Here is a 13,851-nt window from a genome sequence, read left to right as displayed (position 1 = left end):
GAGAAAGAAATCCAGTGTGGGCAAACACCACTTTCCAGTTTTTACCAAAGCTTGATCCTGCAAGAAATAATAATGTGTGGTTTAATCTTCATGATCACGTGGGTCCTCCATAGCCAGTCAGAAAAGAGTGAAGTTAGCAAGACAAATCTAATCAGCATATCCCAGGATGGTGGGCGGGAGATGCATTTTAAGTAGAAATGGTGCTGCAGAAAGGAGGCAACTCTGGCCTGGACCAGTTTCACAGCATCTGAAGACAAAATGGCTTGAGGCTTAGTCATTGTTTAAAAGTCATTCCTCAAATTCCTTGTTTACTGTCAGCACAGTGAGTTGTGGACTCTGTGACTTTAGCTGTTAATGGGACTAAACACTTCTGCCAACAGATTAAGCCTTGCTGAAACATTAAGAAAACTGGCCCAAACAGAGTTGGGATGGACTGTTGTTTAGTGTTTGTTTCTTTTTTTTTTCCGGGAAGGTGGGGAGGGAGGGTGACTGTCCCAAGACAATGGCTTTTTGATACCTGTGAAACAGTGGCAATTGGTGAGAGCCACTGGGTAGATTTTCTACTATGGGAAAGTGATTGTTAAAAAAAAAAGCAAACTTTTAATTTCAATTGTTTGGACTGACTACACAGAAAATAAATGAGATTTTTCTGAAACTACAACTGACAAATACTTTGAGGTCCACCAAAAGTCTTAAAAAGAGTTGTTGTGTTTTTTTTAAGTTATAATCAATTTCTAAGAGGAATGAAAAAAATCACTATTTTCTTTCATTGTAAAAGGATCCTCCAGGCAGCTGGATGATACTGAAGGTGGGAAAACTTTTCTTTGTTACACTTGAACCTTTTGAGATTTGTCAAACCTATTTTTCTTGTGGAGAAGAGGAGCAGTGCTTGCACACTAAATGTATTAAACTTCAAAAATAGTTTTTCAAGTCTTTCAGACTCCATAACCCCCTTCATGTAAATTCATATCTTTACTTGACATGTCTTCTTAAGGAAGGATATTTTTTGGGTGGCTTTTAAAAATCTTCTTCCAAGAAAGAAGCGAGAACAATTAAATGTTCCATTTTGATTCCAGGTCTTAAACTTACAGTTGGGAAAGGACTTTATAGTCAGAATTAGAACACTGTCCCATTCTTGCTGTAATCAGAAAAATATATATATCAAAATCTTTCAGATGAAGACTTCAAGGGTCAAAATTGAATGCAAAATTGATTTTGCGTTTAGAAATTAAAAGTTCATGTTCTATTACAGTAAGTTTTTGTGTACACACATCATGAAAATACACTATTTACATTTGTGTTTGAGGAAGAAGTAGACCAGATGATGAATGATGACATTGTTCATCTCTCTCACATTTCCTTACATTTTCTTCCATGGCCAAGTTGCTTATTCCATATTTATTATCATGAGTAACAAATTTCTCTTTGCTAGTAACTTTTTCAGTAGTTATTAAAAGAGAGAAAAGAAGGATGGCAGGGAGATGGGGAAGGAGAGAGAAGGAAGGAAAAGGGAAGAGAGAAGAAAGAACAGGAATCTTCAGTGCTCCCTCTAAATGCTCATATTCAGAGAGGTGCTGCGATTTCTATCATCCTGTGTCTTTGGAAACTTCAAACTTGACTTTGATTAACCAGGCTAATAACCAGGGTGCTTCTTTTTAGTTTTACTCCTAATGTCACTTACCAGAGCTGCAAAGACATGCTCATAATATTTGCTTTTCATCTGAATCAAGAAGGCAACGCTAAGCAAAAAAAAAGTATTTAGCAGTGCATATAGGATTGAAGCGATGATAATCAGGGACCCTGGTAATTGAAGCTTTTGGGGAGGGGAAGAGAACCTTTCTTCTGGATCCTTCAGTCTGTTTAATAGGATAAAATTAGCTTGAGTGGTTTGGTGTTTGAAGAGGATATGATGTAATTGGAAGTGCCTCCTGGGTTTGCTGCTGGACAAAGCAATCAGGTAGAGACAGGGGAGGGCACGGGAAGCTCTGAAGTAACAGAGCTCGGCTTCCACCATCCTAATTAGCCTAAATTAGCTATGCCAGTTTTCTGCTTGCTTTGGACTTTCCCTGCTAATGCTTCTTTCAGGGCTGAGAGAAAAGAAGTATGAAATGCCCACTAACTTCCTATCTAACAGACAAATGACTGAATCTAAAACTGGAGGGTCAGGCTTTGTTGTTAAGGCCTTAAAAAGTGAGCCCCTTTCAGGGAATACAAATGGCCGATGGGCACAAACTCTAGGGAGTGGTGGACACTATCACTTGTCCTGTGTGGTGAGGAAGTTTACAAAGCATCTCCAAGAAATTGATTATCTCGAGAATTTTCCACATGTCACTTACAGGTCTCACCTGAGAGCACTCACATTGACTCTTCAACTTGAGGTGAACTAGGCAGGCTTCCACACAGCAGACTCGTTTCTTCTCAGATTAAATTTCAAAGTCCAGATGCCAGGAGTGTTTCTGTGTGTGTGTGCATACAAGTTACTGCCAGCTAAAAATTTTCCCTTTTGACCCCAATTAATCAACTTTCTGCAAAGAGCTTTAGAGCACATTCAAAGTAGTTTGTACAGAAAAAAATTAAAGTCAGTATTTGGGTAGAAATAAATAATATCTTGATCTCAAAGCCACATATTTTAATTTTTCCAAAGAATAGAACAAAACATAATGGTATATATGATGAATAATAAAACCAATAGGACCTAAACAGACATTTCTCCAAAGAAGACATACAGATGGCTAACAAATACATGAAAAGATATTCAATATCTCTCATTATTAGAGAAATGAGAACCAAAACTACAATGAGTATCACCTCACACCAGTCAGAATGGCCATCATCAAAAATTCTACAAACAATAAATGCTGGAGAGGGTGTGGAAAAAAGGGAACGCTTTTGCACTGTTGGTGGGAATGTAAATTGATGCAACCACTATGGAAGACAGTATGGAGATTCCTTAAAAATCTAGGAATAAAACCACCATATGACCCAGCAATCCCACTCCTAGGCATATACCCTGAGGAAACCAAAATTGAAAAAGACACATGTCCCCCAATGTTCATTGCAGCACTATTTACAATAGCTGTAACATGGAAAAAACCTAGATGTCCATCGACAGATGAATGGATAATGAAGTTGTGGTACATATACACGATGGAATATTACTCAGTCATAAAAAGGATCGCATTTGGGTCAGTTCTAATGAGATGGATGAACCTAGAACCTATTATACCAAGTGAAGTGAGTTAGAAAGAGAAAGATAAATGTTGTATTCTAACGCACATATACAGAATCTAGAAAATTGGTACTGAAGAATTTATTTATAGGGCAGCAATGGAGAAATAGACATAGAGAATATTAGAGAATATCTATTTTCTATGTCTTATTGGACACGGGGAGATGGGAGGAGAGGGTGAGATATATGGAAAGAGTAACATGGAAACTTATATTACCATGTGTAAAATAGGCAGCTATCGGGAATTTGCTATATGTCTCAGGAAACTCAAACAGGGGCTCTGTATCAACCTAGAGGGGTGCGATGGGGAGGGAGATGGGAGGGAGGTTCAAAAGGGAGAGGATATATGTATACCTATGGCTGATTCATGTTGAGGTTTGACAGAAAACAACAAAATTCTGCAAAGCAATTATCCTTCAATAAAAAAATTAATTAAGAAATGACTGCTACTCAACACTGAAACATATGCATTACCATATGTAAAATAGATAGTGGGAGTTTGCCGTGTGATACAGGGAACTTAAATCCTGTTTTCTGTGACAACCTAGAGGAGTGGGATGGGAGGGAGGTGAAGGGAGGTTCAAGAGGGAAGGGACATATGTATACTTATGACTGATTCATGTTGATGTGCAGCAGAAACCAACACAATACTGTAAAGCAATTATCTTCCAATGAAAAATAAATGTTTATAAGAAAAAAAGACAATAGGAAATTATTTTATTAGCCATTGTTCACAGTCATCCAACAAAAGCACAGGGTTCTCCCTCAGCCCCTTATCACTGGTCGTCGTAGATAAATTTCCAGTTACTCCTACACAAGCCTTTGGGGTACAATGCCATTTTTTTTTTCATTTCTTGGTAAACTCTGAACATCTTGGAAAAGACTCTGATGCTGGGAAAGATCGAAGGCAGGAGGAGAAGGGGGCGACAAGAATGAGAAGGCTGGATGGCATCACTGACTCAATGGACATGAGTTGGAGCAAGCTCAGGGTAATAGTGAAGGACAGGGAAGCCTGGTGTGCTGCAGTTCATGGGGGTCACAAAGAGTCAGACACCACTGAGCAAGTGAATAGGGAACGACAAGTGAACATCTAGAGCTAAATGTTCAAGATGAGTATTAGAAACACACACATATACACACACAGACCATGTGTTTTGTTTGATCTATTTTATTTGTTATATCACATGCATACTGAGCCCTGCAATGTGGAAGCCTCTGTGCTAGGCTCTGCAGGGATGCCCAAATCCTCCCTGGTGTCTGTCAAAGTTTTTCTGTAGAAAATAGCTAGTAAAAGCATCTTCAAAAATTTCAGAGAAAGGCTAGAGATAAAAGAGGTTGGGTGGATTCAGGTTTTGGAGCACCTAAGCATACACAATTTGGGAGCCTCTTTAGGCAAAAGAATCTGCAATGACAAAAACATTGCCCCCCTTGGAAGGCACGGTGCAGGTTGAGTGTTCTAAAGCTCCACCTTCAGTAGCTTCAGGGCAAATCTGCTCTCCCTAGGACAGCTGCCTTCAGACGTGTCTTCTGTTCTCTTTTCATACTCAGGAGCCCATCCAATTCCTTCCTCCATTTCCCTTACAGAAATTATTTTGACCATTTACTAAAATGCCCTGTGGGGCCTTCAGAGACACAAGCTTCATAATTTCAAAATACGCATATTATGCAAGTTGGCTTGGTAACTCAGAGCGTGATCAGGAACAACTGTGGACTACATAATTGACATGATTTGGTTTATGTTTGCAACATTAGCAAACAGATCATATGAAACTGGGTGGTACCCAGGAGGGCAGCTATGATAGACGTGACTGTGTGCTTTGCAATTCGCCACGGGGGCAATGTCGCCCACACTTCCTGATGGCTGGAGCTCCTCAGGCATTTCCAGGATCAAGGACCGGCTAGTAGCAGACGGAATGGAATCGTTGAAAGCTTTCAGTTGTGAAATTGTGTATTTATAAAATGCGCAGAAGCCAGGTGCTGAGTTAAGATCACATATTGTTCTGAATGACTCAGTAATTTTCAGGCTTCAGTTTAAGAGATGAAATTTTGTTTTCCCTAGTTTTAAACGGAGTGTTGGGCAGCGCCATGACTTTCTTATCAACCCAACTTGAGTCAGTAAGTTAGCAATTTAGGACTTGGGTTTCTCTGACAGAGCTCCTCTCCATCCCCCAGTGCAATATTTTCACTCCATTTACTCTTGATACAAAGCAACCTTAGTGTTGGGCAGCTTGAAAATGGGGCAGTGTACAGTTTTCCATGCAGGGTTTGTGAAAATTTTTATGATTCACTTTGAATTCCAATTCTAATTACTGAAGTTATTTCTGAAGTTATGTATTTAACCTTATATAACTTTCTGAAGTTATCTATACTGAAGTTATCTAATTACTGAAATTATTTCTTTTATGACACATCTTTTAATTTAAATTGTATTTGGTCTTCACTTATAGAAGTCCTAAGGTAATGGTATCCATTGGTTCAAGGATTTTTCTGATACCTGATACAAATAACTGTAGACTCGTTATCTAGTTCATGTGCTGTTGTTTAAACACTGATCTTAGGACAAACGGATTAACAGTGATAGTCACATAGTGCTTCAAGGAAAACATTTGTGCATTCACTTATTCAACAGATGCCTACATGAGACAGGAATAGTTTTGGATGCTGGAAAATATAGAAGTGAACATACTAGAAGTGGCCCTGCCTTCATGGATTTCCAGACTAGCAACCAAGTGAAAAAGAAATATACAAGTTCATTTATATAATGTTAAAACGATTACAAAATCAGGTAATATCATAATGAGCTACTATTTCACACCTATTAGAATGGCTATAATATTTTCTAAAGCAAGATTTCTTTTTTTTTTTTTTTTTGGTCATGCCACGTGGCTTGATCTTAGTTCCCAACCAGGGATTGAGCCCATGCTCTCAGCAGTGGATCTAACTACTGGATAGCAAAGGAATTCCCTGGATGGTTACAATTTGTTTTTAAAAAAAGAAAATAACAAGTGTTGGCAAGTATGTGGAGAAATTAGAACCCTCATACATTGCTAGTGAGAATATAAAGTGATACAACTGCTGTAGGAAACAGTTTAGTAGTTTCCCAAAGAGTTAAACATAAAACTAGAATATGATCCAGAAATTCCACACCCAGATTTAGACCCAAAAGACTTAAATAAATAATTGTACACCAACATTCACAGCAACATTACAGTATCTGAAAGATGGAAACAACTCAAATCAGATGAATGGATAAACAAAATATGATATGTGCCTACAATGGAATATTATTCAGCCATAAAAAAGAATGACACTTTGATATATGCTATAACATGAACGGACCTAGAAAACATCATGCTTAGTGAAATAAGCTAGACACAGAGGGGGAAATATTATGTGCTTCCACTTATTTGAGGTACTCAAAATAGGTGAATTCATAGAGACAGAAGGTAAAATAGAGATTACCCAGAACTTGGAGGAGAGAGGAGTTGAGGTAATTATTGTTTAATGGGTACAAACTTTATGTTGCTAAAAAAGTTTTGGATATAGATAGCACTGATGGCTGCACAACATTGTGAATGTGTTAATATTCAGTGCCACTAAACTGTACACTTATGAATCATCAAATGATCCACAGTATGTACATTTTACCACAATTTAGAAAAATAATCAGAGAGCTGTAACAGAGAATGACTGACATGGGTTGGAGGAGCACTTACTAAAGCATTAAGTAGGAGTGCTTTATCTAATAATCCACAAAACCTGGATTTGCTCTTGGGAATAAATGATGTAAAAATGAACATGAACATTAGAAGATGCTGGGTATCATCATTTATATGTTGGTGCTTGGGAAATTAAATTGATGTACAAAATATTAACAACCTCAGATATGCAGATGACACCACCCTATTGACACAAAGTGAAGAGGAACCGAAGAGCCTCTTGATGAAGGTGAGGAGGAGAGTGAAAAATCTGGCTTGAAACTCAGCATTCAAAAAATGAAGATCACGGCACCCAGTCCCATTACTTCATGGCAAACAGAAGGGAAAAAATGGAGGCAGTGACAGATTTTATTTTCTTGGTTCAAAAGATCACTGCAGATAGTGACTGCAGCCATGAAAGTAAAAAACACTTGCTCCCTGTAAGGGAAGCTATGACCAACCTAGACAGCATATTAAAAAGCAGAGATATCACTTTGCTGACAAAGGTCTGTATAGTCAAAGCTATGGTTTTTCCAATAGTCATGTATGGATGTGAGAGTTGGACTATAAAGAAAGCTGAGCGCCGAAGAATTGATGATTTCAAATTGTGGTGTTGGAGAAGACTCTTGAGAGTCCCTTGGACAGCAAGGAGACCAAACCAGTTTATCTTTAAGGAGATCAACCCTGAATATTCGTTCAGGGTTTGTGCAGGGTTCAGAAAGACTAATGCTGATGGGAAGGGAGGTGGGAGGGGGGATCGAGATAGGGAACACATGTAAATCCATGGCTGATTCATATCAATGTATGGCAAAAACCACTACAATATTGTAAAGTAATTAGCCTTCAACTAATAAAAATTTAAAAATAAATAAATAAATAAAACCTTCATAAGAACATAAAAAAAAAGACCGATGCTGAAACTGAAGCTCCAGTACTTTGGCCACCTAATGCAAAGAACTGACTCATTGGAAAAGACCCTGATGCTGGGAAAGATTGAAGGCAAGAGGAGAAGGCGGTGGCAGAGAATGAGATGGTTAGATAGCATCACCAACTCAATGGACATCAATTTGAGCAATTTCCAGGAGATAGAGGAGCCTGGCATGCTACAGTCCATGGGGTTGCAAAGAGTTGGACATCACTTAGCAACTGAGCAACAACAATTCATATACTCACCCATTATGTTATTCATTCACTTATGTAAGAAATATTTAAGAGGCTCCTAACATACATACCTAGTGTCAAGCTGCAGAGAGGATACAAAGAACACATCTACAGCCTCCAGTTTCAAGATTTAGTGGAGAAAAAACACACCAAATCAATTACAATATAGGGTTTAAAAACATTTCTAACTATTGAGTCTGTCTCATCATCCTAAAGGATTGTAAGCTATTGGAAGACATGACATCATATTTTATAGCTATATGAGACTTAAAGGGTCATCTCAGCTTCCTGGGTGACTCAGGCATTAAAGAATCTGCCCAGAATGCTGGAGACCCGGTTCGATTCCTGGGTCAGGAAGATCCCCTGGAGAAGGAAATGGCAACCCACTCCAGTATTCTTGCCTTAAAAACTCCATGGACAGAGGAGCCTGCAGGGCTGCAGTCCATGGGATGGCAAAGAGTCAGACACGACTGAGTGACTAACACACACACACGCGCGCACACACACACACACACACACACACACGTGGACCCTCTCAACTTATATTCAATAAACTCAAGCTAAGAGAAGCTAGATAGGTTGTCTAAGGCCAAAGAAATAATGACTAAAACCCAAGACTAGAAGGCAGGTGTGCCTGATTACCAGGGTTGGTCTTGTCCCACCATTCTACACTACCACCCTTCCATGGGTTCCTTCCATGTCTCTTCCATCTCTTTCATCATGTAAGCATCTGAATTTAGTGTTCCAAACATGATGGGTATTGGATAAATGGATATTTGATGGTAACAGTCATGTGTATATATAATGGCAGTTCCAGACTGAATGGCCTTCAGAAAACGCTTTCTCATTACTAACGTGGAGATTGTCATTAGAATGTTGTCAGATAATACAGGGTTAGCTCTTAGCACAGAATCAGGTTGCCAGTGCAGGAGACATGGGTTCAAGCCTTCGTTGGGAAGATCCCCTGGAGAAGGAAATGGCAACCCACTTTAGTATTCTTTCCTGAGAAATCCCATGGGCAAAAGAGCCTGGCAGGCTCACAAGAGTCGGACTCAGTGACTAAACAGCAACAGCAAGCTCTCAGCACAGTTCTAGGCACATAATACGTACACAATCGATGTAAGGTTTTATTCTTAGTGTCATTATCATTAATGCTGACAAATTCTTATGAGCTTCTGTAGGATGTTTGTATTATGGTCAATTTTCTAATGCAAAGAAGTTGAGTTTGGGAATTCAATTCTCTAAAATCTAAAAGCTATGTACAAATTGAAATATCATGCCAACTAATTAAGAAAACTTACAAATAAATATTGACCTTCACTCTACCAGCCCTGCCATTTAAAATCCACTCAAAATCGTCACCTCCATTAGAGTTACCCAAAGAGAAGAGTAACTGAAAACCGCATTCTCAAGCTGGCCTTGTATAAATTGCTATTTGCCCCAGGCTATTTTCAAGGCTGTAAACAGATGCTACAGAGGAAACAGTGACTGAGGTGTAGACAAGAGATAGGATAATCAGAAGCTTGAAAATGATTAAGGCTTTGCAGTCAAGAAGAGATCTTTGAGCAATGTGCACGTCTATCTTCAACACTGACAAACTGGTTCATTTCTGTTTATGTGGACAGTTATAACACTACTCACTTCACAAATTTAAACTTTTACTCAATGAAAACCAAATATTTCTTCTCATACATGTGTTTTTTCCCCTTAAAGTAATAGATTTAGGTGTACAGAAGTTCTAAGATGATGAACTTTATGGGAACATAGGAAACGCTTGGTTTTATTTCTTGTTAAGAGAAGGAAAGTTATGCTGAATCATATTACCTTCCCCTTGTTCATACCACTGCTGGCTCTGCAAGTCAGTGTTTGCCCCTGGATTATAGGTGAAACTTGAGAAACATCACTGTCTCAATGCAATAGAGAAAATGTTGGTGGAAATGTTAACTGCACCTTGACTGGACTTGAGGAGATGATTACAGGCACTATGCAAAACTACCCAACATATCTGAGCATTTCTTTTCTAAATATTTTCAGACTTTTCCTTTATTCATTTAAATTTGCAGCAAATTCATTCAATTTGCAGCAAAGCATCAATCTGTATGAATCTCATTTGCAAAAATTACAGGTGTCTTCTTTTTTAAACAAAAGAATAAGGTGTGAGTTGCCTGAACAATTACTAAATTTATACGATCCACACTTAGCCAAGCTTATTAAGTAAGTAATTGAGTAGAATCAACCAAGAAATGCAAATCAGGAGGCAGGAACAGCAAGGTAATAAAACTCAAACTTCTTTTTGGTGAATTTCACTTTTCATTGTTTTTAGATAATTTACATCTAATTTGAAATTGGCTTTCAAAGATGACATGTAACTTAGGGTCAGTGGAGATTTCTAACACATAAGATATAAATTCATGGTGATATCTATTACCCCATCCTGTTTCACATTCTTTACAGCATTTAACACCATCTGATTCTTTTTGGTTTATTGGTTGGTTTATTGTCTGTCTACCCACACTAGAAAGGAAGTGCCATGAAAAACAAGAGACTTGCCTATCTTCCTCATCCTTATGTCTCCATGAGTGCCTGGCTCAAAGTGGGCCCTCTCCAGATGCTCCTTGACAGAATCACGGGCTGTGCTCACTAGAGCCATGTATCTCAAAGCATGCTCAAGAGGACCAGAGCATGGAGATTTCAGCAACAGAGTGAGATTTGTTTTGGTGCTACCGTTGAACAGTCCTACTTCTCCATTTCCAAAAAAACAAAATGGGTAATGAATAATGTTTCACAATTTACAATTTTCTCCTTTAAATTTCTCATGCCTTATGTTTTTGCTACCTCTCTCTTTGCAATCAACATAATGGTAAGCAAGTAACAAGCTAATATTTTCAGAGAAATTTGGAAACAGATACTAGCACTAAATTGAACAGGCTCTTAATATACTTGTATATATGTTTTACCACAATAAATATGATTCAAAATATATATCTTTATATATATATTATATATATATATACTGTAAACACCCTGGAGCTGGATGTTGGTGATAATTGCATAGCAACATGGATGCACTTAATGACAATGAACTATACACTTAAAAACTGTAAAATTTTTAATGCATATTTTACCACAATTGAAACATAGTTTTAAAAATATACAGCCAGTGACTAGTGAGTCCTTGAAATATGGCTAGTGCAACTGAGGAGCTGTATTTTTTATTTATTTCAAATTGACTTACATTTAAATTTAAAGAGTCATATGTGCCTGCTGAATTTCCTTTGTGGCTCAGCTGGTAAAGAATCCACCTGCAATGCAGGAGACCTGGGTTTGGTTCCTGGGTTGGGAAGATCCCTTGGAGAAGGGAAAGGCTATCCATTCAGTATTCTGGCCTGGAGAATTCCATGGACTGTTTAGTACATAGGGTCGCAAAGAGTCAGACAGGACTGAGCGACTTTCACATATGCCTGCTGGATACTGTGTTGGACAGTACAGGGCTAAATGCTTAGACCATTTCACTTAAATAATACTATTTGGGAGCTAATTTTTAAAAGTATTATTTGGATGGATTTTCCCCTTGTTTTCAGAATTTTATTATGAAATTGTCAAATACACAAAAGTAGGGAGAATAGTATAATGCATATCAATATGTTCATCACATTGATACAATTGTTAATGTTTTACTGTATTTGCCACAATGATACTTGAGCTCCAACTATGCTAATAAGAGTTGGAAAGCTATGGGACTGAGAAGGGCTCATTCCCACACACACTTCTCCAGGGTCAAAACCAATTCCATTAGCCCTGCCTTCTCTTTTGCTAACCAGTTAAATTTTATCCCCATAGTTTTCTAGGGTAATTGTGCCAGAAATTGCAGGAATGTAATGACAGTTATTTGTGAGTATGATAAAATTATAACTTCTAAGTTGTCTCAGATTTGAGCTAGGACTGCTTTGTTATTAAATCATGACTTCTTGTGGTACTTAGATATTAATAGTAAAAAGCCACCAACCACTGAGTGTGTGACACCTCAATGAGACAGCAGTGTCCCAACAAGTATGGCCAAGATGACAGCTTAATTGACTTTCCAAAATTTAAGTTCACAAAAGTGAATTTAAAAATTAGGCTGGAAGGGTGGCTATGAAGTGATGAGACCTATAAGCCATTCTGACCAATGTTTTCCATCATGATGATGTTGTGGTTAGAAGGATTGGAGTGGTCTTCAAGAGCAGTAGGCTTCTGGGGCTTCTCTGGTGGTTCAGTCATTGAGAATCTGTCTTTCAATGCAGGGGACTCAGGTTTGATCCCTGGTCAAGGAACTAAGATCCTGACTGCAGAAAGGCAACTAAACCTGAGAGAGAAGCAGCTAGAGAAAAGCCTGTGTGCTCTGGAGCCTGCATACCAAAATGTGTGCAGATCTGGCATGCTGCAACTAAGACCCAATACGGCCAAGTAAGTAGATATTTTATTTTTCAAAAATGATCAGTGCTGAAGCTGAAACTCCAATACTTTGGCCACCTGATGCGAAGAGCAGATTTCACTGGAAAAGATTCTGATGTTGGGGAAAATTGAGGACAAGAAGAGAAGGGGGTGACAGTGGATAAGATGGTTGGATGGCATCAATGGACATAAGTCTGAGCAAACTCAGGGAGATAGTGAAGAACAGGGCAGCCAGGCATGCTACAGTTCATGAAGTCACAGAGAGTTGGACAAGACTTGGCAACTGATCAACAAGAGTGCTAAGTGAAGTCAGTCAGACAGAGAAAAACAAATACTGTATGATGTCACTTATATGTGGAATCTAAAAAATACAACAATTAGGGAATAAAACAAAAAAGAAAGAAAAGAAAAAGAAGCAACCTCACAGATATAGAGAATAAACTAGTGGTTAGCAGGGGAGAGAAGAAAGTGTGCAGAGGGAAGAAAGGAGAGGGAGAAAAAAAGTGTTATTATGAAATTATATAAAATCGTGTGTGTGAAACATCTGAAAGTTGTAAAACACCACAGAATTTAAAGAATCTTCCATTTAATTAAAAAATAAAAATTGTAAAAGTCAGTATATGAAAAAAATAAATGAGATTTTTAAAAAAAGATAATAGCTCTTTGAGGAAAGTAGTAAGGGCAGTAGAGATTGTCTCTTTAACCACAGTCCTCATGGTCTAAAGAAGCATCGTACTCCAGGAGGCTGGATGTAGGAAAGAACAGGGAAAGGACGAAGGATATTTGTCAACTGTCTCTGGAGTTTTCTAGAAGTTACCACGTAATACATAATTCTAAAATCCAAAAAGATATGAAAAATTAAACTTTTTTATACATTTTATTTATTTTTTAAATAATGAGACATATACAGCTTTATTTTGTCATCTGTAAAAACTAGTACTCCGGCAGAGTGACGCATTCCCTATCTGAGCAGAAAGCGAATGCTATGTCTGAAAAGCTCCTTCCTAGGACTGCAACTGTGTAACCCTGAGCTGACATCCCTGTGCTGTCAAAGTGGGACCCTTACTGGGTGGCAGCTGCTTTCACACTCCTGGAGACACTCTCTGGGGGGCTGTGACCCCCCTCACATAGCCGAGGACTGAACACAATTCTACCTGCTCGGGGTGCCCTTACGGCCCCTTCCCTCTTACAAGAGGGAGATCACAGAATTAACTTTCTGAGAAATGCGTACCATCTTTCATTTAGGCTCCATTAAGTCTGCTGAAATCAGGGTTACGCTTACAAAGCATTATATTGTGTTAATGCCTGTTCCTCTCTCCAGCCATTTCC

Source organism: Odocoileus virginianus, chromosome 6 (genome assembly GCF_023699985.2).
Source record: "Odocoileus virginianus isolate 20LAN1187 ecotype Illinois chromosome 6, Ovbor_1.2, whole genome shotgun sequence".
Classification (NCBI taxonomy): domain Eukaryota; kingdom Metazoa; phylum Chordata; class Mammalia; order Artiodactyla; family Cervidae; genus Odocoileus; species Odocoileus virginianus.
Note: the sequence above shows the minus strand (reverse complement) of the source record.